Below are 15,078 nucleotides of genomic sequence, written 5' to 3'. Positions count from 1 at the left end.
TATCTACCTATTTTGTCTTGTCTTATCTTGCCTAATTGCAAGGCCAGGTATAAACAGAATAATTTAATCTGAAGAGTAAAGAAACAAACATTGCACATAAAACTGTGATCAGTAAAGCTTTTCTGAAAATTCCCAGGAGTACCTATAGGTACCTCCTACAGCTGGGCTTGCTTTCGGTCCCAAGTTTTTAATGCAGGCCCTATTCTGTGATGACAAAAACGTAGACAAGAAACTTCAGGAGTATTACTCAGCTTTAAGTAATGCAGATTAATCTTTGACTCTTTTTAAATATTTCCGTCGCCATCCTGCCCTCCGAACAGGTGTACTACCCAGTGAGGTGAATAAGAGCAATCCACATTTCCAAGGGCATTATTTACTCTAAAATAATTATTTATTTGTTAAAATGCATTCTCTAATACGCTGAGAATTTGCAATCCATTTTTTTCTTTATTGCAGATTAACACTATTTCCATTTTAATGACAGTGAATGCAATGAGCAGGGCCAGATTGTGCAAAACAAACATGCACTAATTTGTAATCATTTAAATATGTAAAGCTAGACTTTGATGTTAATGCACCATTAAAAAGAAGCCGGGGAGTTCACGCGTCTGTTCCTGCATGGCTTGTCAAACAGCAGAACAGCTCAAAGAGCAGCTCCTTGATTTACAACATCAAACCCACTTCAGCAAGTTTGCCATCTTGTACAAATTTTTTTAAGTGACATCTGTAAATTTTACAGGGCATGGAAAATCCATGAAAGGAGACTAAATCTAGATAGCCTGTGCATTTCTGTCCTCTCTTCCTTATCAAGCAGCACCAGCAATCTCATCCAAGTGAGCCTGGCTCTGATTCTCCTCCTGTCCTTAGGGACAGAGGAATGGCTTAATCATCCTGGCTGTCAGAATCCTTTCACGGTAATTGTATTTTCCAACCTTAAAGATTATGTTTACAAAGACCTTTGAATATCAGCATGTTTAGGTAATAGTGCCATGTTTTGGAACTATTATTCTTAAAGGGAAAATGAATGTGCTGTGGTTGAGGTTTACATTAGCATCTCCCAGGCAGGTTCTAGACACCTATCGGTTAGAACCTTTAAGACCAACAACAACTTACACACATTTTAGTTTTCCTCTCAACTATCATTAATTAGGAAAATTGTGTAGCAATTTCACCTATTTATCTGTAAGCTGGGCCATGACTTCTCTAATTTTTCCTATTTCTGAAATACAGAGCTTCATTAAAGTATCAGGAAATACTGACATTTCGATGCCAAATACTTTTTTTTTTCTATAAACGGGCTAAATCAGTGTTTCTAAACCACCGTTTTAATTACCCTCTTGCCTTTTCCAACACTCCCTTTTACATTTTATATCTTTGAGGCTTGTTCAGCACATATACCAGCTGCAACACTTAAATCTCCCTACATACTTAGTGACAGTGCACTGAAAGTGCTCTTTTGTGAATGTAAGCATGCTGTAATGTGAGTATGAGCATAAGAAAACAGGCACATAATCCTGCCACAACTGCATCCACACTGGAGGTAATATATAGCAGCCAGGGTAAAAACCATACTCCACTAAAGCAGATTTATCAGAATAGAAAAAACATGTCGATCAAGCCAACAAATAATCTATCATAGTGTAAAATTTCAATCTGAGACACAAATTCACCAATTTGTGCACAACTTTAAAGCCTGCTGACTTTGTTGGAAATTAAATTGCACACATCCCTGTCTGCTCCAGCTAGTTCATTGCTGTGTCAGGGTCAATATGAACAAACCTCCCACTTACGTCAGACGTAGCCTCACTTGGTAACAGCTTCCCGATTACAATCCTATTGATTTCAGTGGCACACAAGCTATTGTCTTAGAGAAGAAAGGGTTCTAAAATCTAGCACGGGAGAATTTAGCCCGGAGTTGGAGCTTCTTTCAAAAGAAGACTATCAGTTGCAGTCTGGAGCTATCGACTCTCTTGATATTCATTTCTACCCTCGTTCTTCTCCTTTCAAAGATTTTTGAGTGTCTTGCAAGTTTTTTTTTTCTTTTTCTTACATTAATCCTCTAACCAGAAAAGGCTGGAAAGAGTTTTGTCATTGCAAATTTTATCTCTGGCTACTCTTTAAGTCCCTGGATACCGCACTCGAAGTCAATTCATTCCCACAGCACCAGGAGCACTGAATCGAGAAAGCTGGTTTCTTTTTCTTTCAAGATGAAAGCTGTTGTCTTCTTGCAGAAACAACCCCCTGCCCTGCCCTTGATTTTGATATTAAAATCATAATTTGTTCTCAGGGTAATGAGCTAATAATCGGGTTCAGGCACCGCTAGGCAGGGGCAGAGAATCAGGTTCAGCTGACACTTGGTACTAAATACATTCTGGAGATCAGAAATTGTTTACACTACTTATCATCTTCCAGCTTCTAAAAACAACTGCCCAGTATGCTGTGTCAAAAAATGAGTAAATCAAGCATGAGAAAATAGGGAAATAAGTATTTTCTTGTTTTAGAAGTAACATTGACTATACTACAGTAGTATACAAAGAGTTGATCAACAAATTTGTGCATGGGGAAGTAGATATACATGTAAGTAATTCTATTATGAACGTTAACTAGCAGCATGCATCACAAGGAAAACATCAGAGAGGTTTGTTCATGGAAGCTAAACAAAATATGTTTGCTTTATGCTGCTCTTTTTTGGTCATTTTTATTGGAAGCACAGTTACAGCAGCATAGCAATCATGTATTTTTCACTGTGAAAGCTCCATGTGTCTTAGGATACACTATCAGGCACTCTATAGCAAACAGGGTAAAAAGCTAAGTTGGCCAACTTCAAACTTGTCAACCTAGAGTTGAAAATATTCCCTCTTCTGGAATCTCTTGATGTTGCTTATGTCCACCTTTCTGGTAGTAATTTCCAGTTCGGAGAAAAATAATTAGATTGCTAGAAAGAGGAAGGTAGCAGTGACTGCAAATGGGATCTTGCCAATGATTTGGCAAACAAACTGTTATTTATCTTAACATTTTCATAATGGTGAAGGAGAAATGTCCTTAGATATAAACATCTCTGCCTGGTTTACTGGAAGATACTAAAACTGTAAATGATAAGAAAAAGTATGCTTACTAAAGTCTTTCTAGTTCACATGGTAGCACTTCTTGGCAGAAACAACCTGAAAAAGCTATATAAGCCTCACCCCAGCCTCCATTTTTTCAGTCGACACTCATTTTCATGAAAAACTATGCCTCCATACCCACAGACTGCTTCTGTGAATACAAAAAAAAAAGTTTTGCCTGTGAAATTTTGAGCACATGCTGCAATAAAGCTAAAAAGGATTGAATTTTGGGGAAAAAAATTCACAATAAGGTAGAGAACCACTGTGGTGTCCCATTGCTGAGTGGGAGAAGGACACAAAAGGCAGGGGAGTCTCTGCTTCTGCATCTCTTACCCTATGTAGATGTCTGGTGTATTCTCACCCCAACACACTGAGACTCCTGCCCTGAGATGCTCTGGGTGCTGGGACGTTCTCCAGAGCATGCCAAGAAGTCCATCCACAGAGATTTCTTCTCTGTCACAAGACTTTTAGGTCAAGGAGTGAGAATGAAACAAATCCCTGCCCTTGTGCTCACAGGCACCCTTTCAAAGTATTGAACTGCTCACACAAACACTGCACATAAAATCAGAGAGCGTGTAACGACAGCTTGACCTGATAAAGTCCTATCGCTGCATGACTGCCATCCCCGGTGTGCAAACAAGATTTCAGAGAAGTAATTAAAAAGCAGAGAGTAGATAATAACTGTAATTTTATTTGTAACAGTCAATGGAACAGGACAAACTGGCTAGCGGGAAAATTTTTAAAGGATTTTCAAAATGACTATAAACATGACACAAGTACTTTACATTACCCTGTCTGATTACTTGTGTTTGACACAAAGCATTAGAAAGGGGGCATTTTTAATACTAACTTACTACTGTTAAATGGGCTCTTATGAGGCTCTTCACTTTAATTAAGGATATGTTCCTATTTTAAACATCTTCAGAACCTTAAGTGTGATGCATCTGTTTCAAAATTACAATATAGCCAAGACAGAGCAGACAATGAGTCTGTGCAGCATTCATATGCCTTCGGGTTAGGGTACTTCTGCAAACAAACCTGTACTCTTATGCAATGTAAATAATACCCATCACCAGATGATTTATCTGTGAGATCTTTGGAGGCAGGAAGCTATGCAGAAATGTCTCAAAGCCATAGCGTGAAGTAGAGAAAGTGTAATGAGATATTTAGCTAATGTTATCGATAATCCTACAAAATAAGGAGGAAAGAATGGTAGGGATACAGTTGCAGAAGGGAATGGTGTTTAAACTTAATGCCAAAAGGACCTGAGCTTTAAGGGGTGGGGAAAGGATTTCCAGGGTTCAGCCTTACTGATAAATCTTTGCCCAGTCCAGCCCAATTGCCTTCATTTAAGCAGAAACGGGGACGTATTTCTGTATATTTACATGGCCCCGGTGTGTCCTTACCCAACATCAGGGAGACAGAGACGGCCATCAGGCCTCCAGCCCCCCGTCCCTGCCATGGCAGAAGGTGAGGCCAGGTCACTGCCGGTTCAGCACTTCTGTAACGAGAGCCCACGCACAAATTCTCATTAATTTTAAAAGCACGAAGCGCTGAGCCCAGCCCGTGCAGCAAACCGCCCCTGCGTGAGTCAGGGCCCTGTCCGACCCTACTCAGCACATTTAGGCATTGCTGCTTTACTGGGAGCTTACCAGAGAAACTGGGAGGACAGGTTACGCTAGCGCATCTGCCTTTCTCATCCCACTAGAGTTTGGGCAACTCCGAGTCAGGGATTTTCGCCGAAGCGCGACAAACTGATACTTTGGATTCGGGAGGATGTGAGGCGCTGCAGGAGGAGACGCGGCCGCGCAAGGCCTTGCACCCTGCCAGCCCTCTGCCCTGAAATTTCGGCGGGCCCGGTGGCGGCCAGCCATTGCCGAGGTGCGGGTCGCTGCCTTCGCCTCCGCCAGAGCCCGCAGCGCAGCAAGGTGCCGGTAAGAGGCTGCCGCCAGCACCGCGCCTCGCCCCGAGCCGCCACCCGCAACGCGCGCCTCGGCGGGCGCAGGCGGCGGGGCCGGGCAGGAAGGAGCCGCTGCCCCGGCTCCTCGGAGGAGCCTCGAGGGCGACCGTGAATGGCCGGAGCAGGACAGGCCGCCCCCCCCGAGCCCGGCGTCACCCGGGGGGGGGCCGGGGTTCGGCCCCAGCGGCGGGAGGAGCGGGCGGGCGGCTCCTCCTCGGCTCCGTCCGCCCCCCGCTCCGCTCCGCACCGCCCCGGCCCCGCCTCGGCCCGCCCCGGCTGCCCGGAGAGGCCGCTCCGCGCCCGGCTGCCGCCGCCTTCGCGCTCGCACGCTTCGCCGGAGCCGCCCGCTTCGCCCCGCGCCTCCCCGTCCCTTCTCCAGCCCGCGGCCGGCGCCCGCTGACGGCTCTCGGCGGCGGGGGAGCCGCTGCGGGGCGGCGGCGGTGCCTGAGGTGAGCGCCCCCGGGGCGGCCGCGGGAGGGGGGCGCCGCTTCCCCGGCGGAGGCCCGGGCCTGGGCTGCCGGGAGCGGGGCCCAGCGTCGCCCCCCGGGGCGGGAGCCGGGCCGTGCAGCCTCGGATTGCCTCGTTCCGCCGGGGGCCGACCGCCGAGGCTCTGCGGGCGAGCCTTTATTCACGGCCGGGCTTTGTGCGGGCAGCGGCGCCGGGCACGGAGCGGGGCCGGGGCCCTCCCCTCAGCCGCAGGGCTTCCCGGCGGGGGGAGCAGCGCGTTTTTCGTGTCAAAAAAAAAAAAAAAAAAAAAAAAAAAAAAAAAAAGCGACGCCACGTTCTCTTTGAAGGGGCTAGCGCCGGGCGGCCGAAGCCGGGCGGCACGCCCGCCGCTGCCCGGTAGGTGTCAGGCTGGCGGTGCGGCTGAGCCCGAGGGAGGCGACTCCCCGCTCGCCCCCCGCTCGCCCCCCTGCTCGCCCCTGCTCGCCCCGGTCCTGCCCTGCCCGGCGCGGCGCTGCCCTGCAGGCCCCCCGTGCCCCTGGGGCGGCCGGGGCCGTCGGGGGCCGCGGGGCAGGGCAGGGCAGGGCCGGGCAGGGCAGGGCAGGGCCGCCCGCTGGCCGACGCCCGGCGGGGTGAGTGGGGGAGCCTGGCGGTGAGGCCTGCGGGGAGCCGGCCGCGACCCGCGGGTGGGTTTTGTTCGTGCTGGCTCTTCGTTCCTCGGGGGCTGGTGGGAGGTGAGGTGCCCGAACGCGCTCCTTGCCCTCTTTGCTTTCCCTTTCGCCCGGCCTTTTCCGTCCACATGCCCCGTTCGCTTGGATCCTGATGCAAGGATCCTGGCCCCAGCCTGCTGGGAGTGATCCGTGCGGTTCGGTTTTGCTTTCTGAACTTGCTAACCAGCAGGTTTCTGAGCATCTGCCACATATAGGGGCCGGAGGTGTTTGCCCTTCAGTACAAGCTGAGCACATTGACGCTGCCTGACGCTCCTTAACCTTACGTTAGCCCAAGTGTTGTATAATGGGGCGGCAGGATTGGTGTAAGACTTGGTGGTAATGTAATACAACGCAACTACAAATCTTCCCGTCGTCTAAAGACCCTTGAAATGTTACTCTGTCTCGGGAGGTGCTGTGTCTGTGTGTGTTTCCAGAGGGGTGCGAGGCCTAGGGAGGGCAGGGCCAGCTTGGCACTGCCGACTGGAGATCTCACGTCTAGGCGGCAGAGAGGCTTTTGTGGGACCCGCCATGAAAATGATGCCCTTTGTTTGTGTACACGCGATCGCTTGTTTTGGAAATCCGCTGTATACACGCTGCATAGTTTGCTTAATAGCCTATGTGATAGCTGCGAGTAAGACATAACAGGGTGTGCTTTAATTGCGCAACATTGTTTTCTGGTTGCAAACGTTTCACATTAGCTTGTGCTAGCAGCTTGGACCAGGTGTGAAGTTATTACGCCGCATCTGCACGCTGCGATACATCTCATACTGTAGCCAGCTCTGAAAGCAGTAGCCAGGTGCTTGGATTTTCTTCTTTCTGCATTATCTATTTCACTTTGGTTTTTGTTTTTTTCAAAAAGCAGGGTGCTGAAATGAGTGATTTTGACCAATCTGTCCTGGAGACTGCAGCCTAGTTACTTAAGGCTGCTGTAGTTTGTTACGCAATCAGATTAACAAAGTTGAAATGATCATTCAACTTCGGGTAAACAAATGATATTTATAACATCATAGGTTAGGTTGACTGTAGCCGAGAGAGGTGCTGCAGTTAGCGCATTGCATATATTTGACCAAAACGCAAGGGATGGACACAGTGACGTAGTAAATATGTCTTGGTAAACTTCTCAGTATTATAATGTGCTTACTATTGATTGTCTGTATTCCAGGAGCTTCTGCAGTGCATTAGGCGCAGCCCGCGTGCGTGGGCAAAGTTGCTTGCAGCTTCATTTAGGTGACGAGCAAACGTCTTTGTGCCCAGCCCGACGCTGCCTGGGGTGCTGCGTGGGCTCTGCTTGTTGCGGCACAGGTGTTGCGTCCAAGATGACCAACGCTCAACTGGAAGCTGTATAAGAAAAAAGTCGTTCCAGACGTCTTTGCTGAAGCTGGCAAGCCCCTCAACCAGTCCATTATTAGTTGGCTGTTTCTCCTTGTTGTCGTGGAAGCAGCGTTGCGGCAGGAGAGATTTTAAGGCTCGTCTCCCTGAATCCACTCGGAGAGGAGGCGATGGGGCGCGGCTGGGGTGGGATGGGCTGTGTGACGCAGGCATCAGCAGCGCCGGCACAGCAAAGGTGAGACCGTGCCGGCGGGTCTGAGAGCTGGGAGGCAGGAGAGGGAAGCGTGCGATGTGGGGGAAGAAGCTGGAGAGGAGGGAGGCGTTTATCCGTGTTACGGCAAGGACCGCTTGTCTGAGTCTGTCTGTGCAGGGCCTAGCTGGGGACCCCTATCTGTGGTCACAGCTCGTAGTGCAGCCATCTCGTGTGGGCTGCGGTGCCGTGGAAGCGCACCTCGCTCTAAAAATACTGTAGTGTGAAATATGCCCACTGGTATGACGGTGTGCACTGGCGTAGGGCGTTTGGGGGCAAGAAGGAATAACTGACTCATGTCAGTCAGATGGCCGGAGGCCTTTGCATTGACGTGGAGCTTGAGCCCTTCCAATCTGCCTCTTGTTCAGGGAAAGGTAAGGTGCTGCTCCTCCGTCTTTCTGCAGAAGATGATAGAACAGCGCTGTATTTTGTATAATCATTCAAAAAATATTCTGGAAAGTTTTTTTTTTGTTTTTAATTGTTGTTACTTATTTCCTTGTTGCCTCTGTTTAAGCAGGCATCTTAATTGCAAAGGGATTTCATAGGCACTTGCTAATTCATATTACTATGCTACCGGCTTATCCTTGTGCTATATTACGTATTTGCAACTAAATGTATGCAAGCACATTTTGGGTGTACTGGAATCTAAAAAAGTACTTTTGGCAACTGGAAATACCGTTCAGGCCATATTATTGTAGGACGCACAGAGAAGAGGTGGTGTGTAATGTGATGAGCAGTCAGTAACTTTAAGACCATGTCTTCTACTGGTACTAGTCTACTTCAACTCCAATTTATTGACAGGTCGGTGTCTTCTTCAGCTTCGTGAGCTGAACAAGATCAGTTGCTCTCGGGGAGACCAGAGCTCTGTCTAGCTCAGTGTCTGTCCTCTGACGGCGCTGCCTAACTGCAGTGTTGTCGCTGTCCTGGTGCAGTCTTCCAGCAGTCCCTGCTCTGCGAGGACTTTGGGCTGGCAGTTCCAGTTGTGTGTAAGAGCTGCTGATGGACGGGCTTCTCTGGAATAGTTGATTGCGTTTTGAAAACCTGTTAGTGTTCACAGCGTTAGTGTTCACGGTGTCCTGTGCTGGTGAACTTCCAGTGCAGCTGTGCACTCTGAAAAGTATTTAAAATCTTTTTGTTTGTTTGTTTTACGGCCAGCCATTTGAAGCACCCGTCTTGTGATTTTATCTGAGGTTTGGGAGAATATCTTCCTTTTTAGATTTTTACATGGAAAATACTATGTTTGGAGATGTTGACAAGCCTTAGAATGTATGTGAAGATAACTGCCATGTGTTTGCAGTAAGGTATGTTCCCAGCAACACTTTCAGTCACCTTTCCTAGTTATGTACCATTGCAGCTGTCACATTTAGGTGACTGTATGCAAAAAAATATGTTAAAACCCAAGAAGTAATGAGATTTCTGCAGCTATACATCCTGTACATAGATGTCAGTAAGTCTCAGTTCATGAACCATGCAGACTACAAAAGAGTTGCTGTATGCCAAGCAGTGACTTCAGCAATGTTGTTTGAAATTCCTGCCAAAGTAAATCTTTGCAAGGTATTTGGTGCAGCAGTTTAGGGGATGTGGAAGGATGCGGGAAACAGCATTGAAAAATAGTATGGAACAGCTTGAAGTTAAGAAATACAGCTTCCAAGAAGTGTGGCATCACACAGCAAAACCAAGGACTGGCTCCCTACGTTGGTCTTCTGGTTAGCTTTCACCACACCATCCCAGACCACTTAGTGAATGGGTGGGTGTTGAGAAGTTGCCTTTTAAATCCACAATTTCTTTGTGTAGCGGGCAAGTGGGGTCTTTGGACTGTGAATCAACCTACGGTAATTGCTTTTGTACTGGTGGTCCAGGCGTCTGTGTGGGTTATAGTGGTAATGGCAGTTAGGTTTGGTTTATTAAAAGAGGCCCTCCAGCGGTCCGTTCATTTGTTCTTTATTATTCTGGCAGTTTCTGAGATCCTGTTGTTTAAAGTGGGTCAGACTTTCACTTTTTAAAGCAAACAGAAAGTGTTTGTCTTGTCACTTTATACTGCTATTGCACCCTCGAGCCGGTGAATTTAGGATTAAAGTGGGTGGAATTTCAGTTTACCGGTTTACGGATGGGATAAGAGTAGAGAGTGACCTGGCAAACACTTTCTGTTTGTTTTAAAAATAGAGACACTTACATAGCGATGCTATACAAAACAACTGGGCGTGCATATGGGGAAGATCTCCACAACAGAGTATTAATCCAACAGCATCTCCTGCATGGGTGTCTGCTGTAGCGTGCCTCTGAGGGAGGTAGCTGTGCAGTGAAGAGAAGAGATGCCAGTGCCAAGTGACTTCGATGGAATATTGGGCAGCCCCTGGACAGGGCTCTTCTAAGCTCGTTGAGCTCTTAATGCATTACCTAAACCAGGGAAATGCATTTGTTCTGCCTGCCTCTTTTGTGGAGCACTGTCTGCTTTAGGTACGTGAGCTGTGAGTTGTTTGCAGAGGCTCCTCCTGACGGGTGGGTTGTGCTTAGGATGACGGGCCCCGCTTTTGGGAGGGGAGCTCAAGTGCTGCTGGTACTGAAAAACCTAAACCACTGAGCATGCCTGAAGCAGCCTCAGGATCACGGAAGGGTCTTTCCTCTTACTAGCAAGTGGCCTCTGTTTTTCTTCTATCTGCGTTTCTTTAACGGGAAGCTGTAGACATGATCTTTTTCCAAAACCGGTGGGTAAAAAGCAAGTTTGCTTGCAATGCGTATTTAATAGGAGGAGCGTGGCAGGATCTATATATACAGGTGGGCATTTTCCCAGAAGGGTGTGTTGGGCGGTTCGGGCCATAGCTATGTTGTTGCTGACCAAAATTCTAGCCCTGAGCGTATCTATAAATACCATCGCCTCACCCCTTGGACTCCGTGAAACGATATTTAGCTGGAGCCCAGGCATACGTCAGAACATAAAAGGACCTTGGTGATCGTCTGCTTTTATAATAAACAAGGAAAAATGTATCCAAGTTGCCCAATATCTGCACTGTCCGCACAAAGACAGCTTTCTATTTGGTGAAGGGGAGGCACTTACCTTTTAAACTTTTCTCCTTTGTATTTGTATCTCATCTCATCTCTTTCCAAGTTTTTATTAATAAAAGCATGACAACTTTAATGTAATTGTGCATATTTGACAAATAGACCTGTACGTTTTCGACTTGTGGCTAATTAGATTTGTGGAGCCTGTGCAGTTTAGGATATTGGGCGGGCAGATTGTTTTAGCAGGAAGGCAGGGTCAGGAGCACATTATTATTCTTGCCTTTCTTATGGTGGCGCAGCACTTTTCGTGAACCCGGCAGGTTTCTAGATGGCATGCTGGTGTTGATGCCCTGATCATGGGGAAAAGGGGTTGAAGTTTGCCTATGGGGAGAATTGCCACTACATTTCTGTGAACGGTTAAATAAAGTTCTAAGTATCGGGTATTTGCACGTCTTTGCTAGAAGCAGTCAGAGGAAAGAATCGCTTGGTAAAACAAAGCCAAGGCTGCCTTTGTAGGGCTGGCAGTGGGCTGTAAGCCCATTTCATCTTTCGCTTTGAGGGCTGACTAAGATGTTTCTCTCTTCCGGCAATACCCAGCTTGGGCCCTGCTGCTTCATTCTGCCCATGGGCCTCCTCCTCTCAGCCACGCCGTCGCGTGAAGGCAGCGGAGGCGCAGTAAGCGTGGCGAGGGTCTCTCTGCGGGGCTGGACGTGCGCAGCACTGCCGCCCCGGGAAGCCGCCCGCGGCAGCCGGGTGCCCTCTGGAGCCGGCGCGAGCGGTGCTTGAAGGTGTGGTTGTGATGCTGAAGGACCGAAGGACCGGGTGCTGTTCTTTGCCTTCCAGGGCAGTCGCGCTCCTTACGTACGCACGTGGCAGCTGTGGTCTGGTGGATGCCCGGGGGCTCAGCTTTCTCTCCTGAGCTTTTATTTTTGCGCGAATCTGAAGTGGCAGAACCGAAGCTGCTGAATGAGCCAGGCCAAAGCCGGGGGAGCAGATATGGCTGCTCTCCCCTCCACCCACTGCAGAAATGCACAGAGCAGCAACTGGTATGAGTATTTTGGGGGTGAAAGAGAAAGCAGCCGGGGTTTTCTAACGTTGTCTCTGTTATTTTTTCCACTCGGGGTTCTTATGAAGATAGCTTTTCCTTATGATACATGTTTTTAATTACTCCCTAGTTGTCAGGTATGGGGCCCTATCATTTAAAAGTGGCTGGCCTGCACTAGCCAAACGAAAATCAAAACCTCCCAATGAACAAGCTTCTGAAATAATTTCTGTCGGGTTTTCTCTGTTTAAAAAAAAAAAAAAAAGTCGTATCCTTTCTGCTTTGGTCATGTCATACATGTATCTTTGAGGTTGAAACTTCCCTGATGCTTGTGGGAGAGGGAGCATTTATTTCTTTTGTCTCATACGCTGCAGTGGTGGATACTAATTAAAATCCAAACAAACTGGGTTTAGGAGGTAGTCTTCCTTTGCCCTCACAGTGAAAATCATTTGTTTGGAAGAGCTGTGAGAATTACACCTGCAGGCGTTCATATAGAGATAAATTAGCCCCTGGCTGCCCCAAATCTTGCTGTTTCAGTCGGCAGAAATCTGCCAGGAAGGCTTTTGAAATGGCAACAGCCTGTCTGCGTGTTCTGGAGCAGATTTGTACCGGGGACCACGGCACAGCCCTGAGCAAGGACGTCAGCAGCGACTGGCGTCCCCAGCACGAACAGACAGACTCCATCAGCCTGACAGACCGGTGAGGAGTGGCGCAACCCGAATGGACAGATCGTGATGATTGCCAGCTGAGAGTAGAGGGTTTGTTTGTTGTTCTCCCCCAACGACAGGAGCTGACGCTGAGGTGGATTTTCCTATGACTAGCGTTCTGCATCTCTGATGTTTTGGCAAGAGTGAGAGTATTTCCTAAAGAGAAAAAGAAAAAGAAAAAAAGGAACAAGAGGCCTCAGACTTAGTAACAGCATTTAGGAGAACAACAAATGCTTGGCCTTGTCAAGCAATGTTTCACTGTGCATTTATTTGGGGATCTTTACAAGCATAATGGAAAATTATGAGCTTGATGCTTCACTGAGTTGCGATGGGATTTGGAGGATGTAATTTCTCTAAGATTTTAAAATCCTAGGCTTCGTGATGCAGTTTTTGTTTGCCTTTACGTTTCTGTGCTAGTCTCCGAGCCTTTTTTCTTCCACAAGAGATGCTTGGGCGCTATCAGGGAAAGAGCTTAAAGGAGAATGAATAGAGTGCAAACCAGTCAGAGCTTCCTAGCAGGTGTGTGGGGACTGGGGCGGGCTGGGTTTGGCCTTAGGGAGAAGCCTGTGGCAGAAACCAGGTCGAGCGGCTGGCTGGAGGGAGCGCTGCACAGCGTGTCCTGCTCGGCGGTGCTTGTGGCACCGCAGTCCCTTCTTCGGCTGAAGCCCAGGGGTCAGGCCGACGTCCTGGTGATGGTGTTCGCCTGTGCTTCTTGCCTTGCTTGTCCTGCTGTGAGCCAGTGCCTTAAAAGAACCTCTTGAGGTGAGCAGCTTCCCAGAAAGTTGTTAGAAGCTTAATACTGCCGTTTAACGAGGTTTGCGAGTCACCTGTGGCACAGCAGTGCTGACGACTGCTTTTCAATTATTAATTTTCGTACAGCCTGTTTTGGCCATTAAGATTGGTTGGCTATGCAAAGTGGCTCCATAAAATGGAAATTATTAGCTTCTATGTGGGTCAGAAAACATTGCGTGCTTAGCGTAACTCTTGTAGTTAAATGGCCTCCTTTGTTAACCAAATGATTTAAGCACCGGTTGACTCTCAGCAGTGTCAAAACCATACAGTAATTCTTGCTGAGTGTAAATAAAGCGTTTCAGCTTGGAGTGATGACTGCGGGATTGGCTTGAAAGCTATTTTCGGGCCAGAGGTGCAGCCCAGAGCAGGGGGACGGCCGTGGCTCCGCTCCTGGAACGGCTTCAGGACGGGGGATGACTCAGTCACCGCTGCAACTTCCTTGTTGCTCCAGAAAGGTAGCGATTTATTGCAGGTCTGTGTCAGCAGTCAGCAGCCACCCGCCCGCTGCTGAGTCAGCTCCCGAAGCGGTGGGTAAGGCTGCGCGCCCGGTCTCTGCCCGCCGCCTCCTTCCCAGCTCCCTTCCCTCCCGTGCCGAGGTTGAAGCAAGAGCAAACGCGGTCAGGTCAGATCATCACAGAGAGCTCTTGCTGGTGGGCGGGAAGCGCGTCCAAACCCAACCAGGCCCTTCCTTTGTAGGCAGAACAGGTTGGGCAGCAGCAGGGCACCGGAGGAGACGCAAAGCAGAAGGCGGAGCTTGCTGAGGACGTTCACTAGGTGCTGCAGTTTGAGGGCTCACGTTTTCTGGGGTTTTAGGTTGGCTTGCAGTAGCCAACCTAAAGGAGGAGGAATTTCTTAGCTCCTGATGTTATCAGATGATTAACTGGAGTAAGGCAAATAGTTGTATTGCTGTCTTTCCCCTCCGGCCTTCCCCCTCCAACGACAGGTACAGTACTGCCTGGCTGTGAAATAAAGCTCTTGGTGTCGGGTATAGGAGCGATCTTGTGCATATCAAGGGTAAGGGTTGTGATGGAGAACAGCATCATAACGGGCACATCTCATCCTCTCCTCCACCCTGGGGAAAGCACATAAAGAACCCGCTTGCTATTTCTTGCCATTGCAGCCCTTTTCTTTCTAGAGGAAGGCAAATAGTGGAATAACTGTTGTGTTCCTCTATTTTTTTGCCTGAAACAAAATGCAGAAGAAACAAATCTCTTGTTGGGCTTTTTTGCTTTCGGCACGTGCTTGGGAAAGGCACGTTAGAGTGGTGCCAGTCGTGGTCAGTGTTGCCCACTTTCCAAGACATGACCTTTCACAAGGAGGCGGTACGGTTTTTGTGTGGCACGGCTAGGGCTGAAGGTCACGGGCGAATTAGCCATGCCAAGGAAGCTATCCAAGACCAAATCTGCAGCGGGTTTTCTGAGCGTGTGAGATGAGCCCTGCTTTTGATCTTGGTTGTGACTCTGAATATCCTGAGGAATAAAAGCCACAAGTAAGGAAGGAGGTGGCCCTGAAGACTCTTTGTTTCTCCTTTGATGGCTCCTACCGGGTGAATCGCAGTGTCAGAGAAGCCGGCAGTCAACAGGAACGAGCAGATCGGTGACCTCTGTGCTTTCCCAGGCATCCAACGCCCTGTTCTTCTCTTCCCTCGCTGTAATCTTCTCGTTCTTTCTCTGTTCCTTTTTCCAGTCCCGGTGATGGCTCATGAACTTGCTTGAAATGGGACCAGGTTTTGTTGTTCTG

At 48.5% G+C, this 15,078-nt stretch overlaps 1 protein-coding gene and 1 long non-coding RNA gene across 2 annotated transcripts in view; one reads left to right on the top strand and one right to left on the bottom strand.

The window, feature by feature from the left end:
* Nucleotides 1-5,298, bottom strand: part of LOC136791365 (uncharacterized) — an 80,271-nt gene extending 74,973 nt beyond the window's left edge. Inside the window, exons 1-2 of the long non-coding RNA XR_010833196.1 lie at nucleotides 4,757-5,298; nucleotides 4,511-4,605 (exon numbers count right to left, since the gene is read on the bottom strand). This is a non-coding gene — a long non-coding RNA (uncharacterized lncRNA). The remainder of the gene's footprint in view (nucleotides 1-4,510; nucleotides 4,606-4,756) is intronic.
* An 18-nt stretch (nucleotides 5,299-5,316) lies between these two features.
* C8H1orf21 (chromosome 8 C1orf21 homolog) overlaps nucleotides 5,317-15,078 on the top strand; it is a 106,021-nt gene continuing 96,259 nt past the window's right edge. Inside the window, exon 1 of the mRNA XM_067001485.1 lies at nucleotides 5,317-5,513. The gene's annotated coding sequence lies outside the window, so the exon portion shown is untranslated. The remainder of the gene's footprint in view (nucleotides 5,514-15,078) is intronic.

Source organism: Anser cygnoides, chromosome 8 (assembly GCF_040182565.1).
Source record: "Anser cygnoides isolate HZ-2024a breed goose chromosome 8, Taihu_goose_T2T_genome, whole genome shotgun sequence".
In the NCBI taxonomy this organism is placed as follows: domain Eukaryota; kingdom Metazoa; phylum Chordata; class Aves; order Anseriformes; family Anatidae; genus Anser; species Anser cygnoides.
This window is presented reverse-complemented; position numbering and strand designations above follow the sequence as displayed.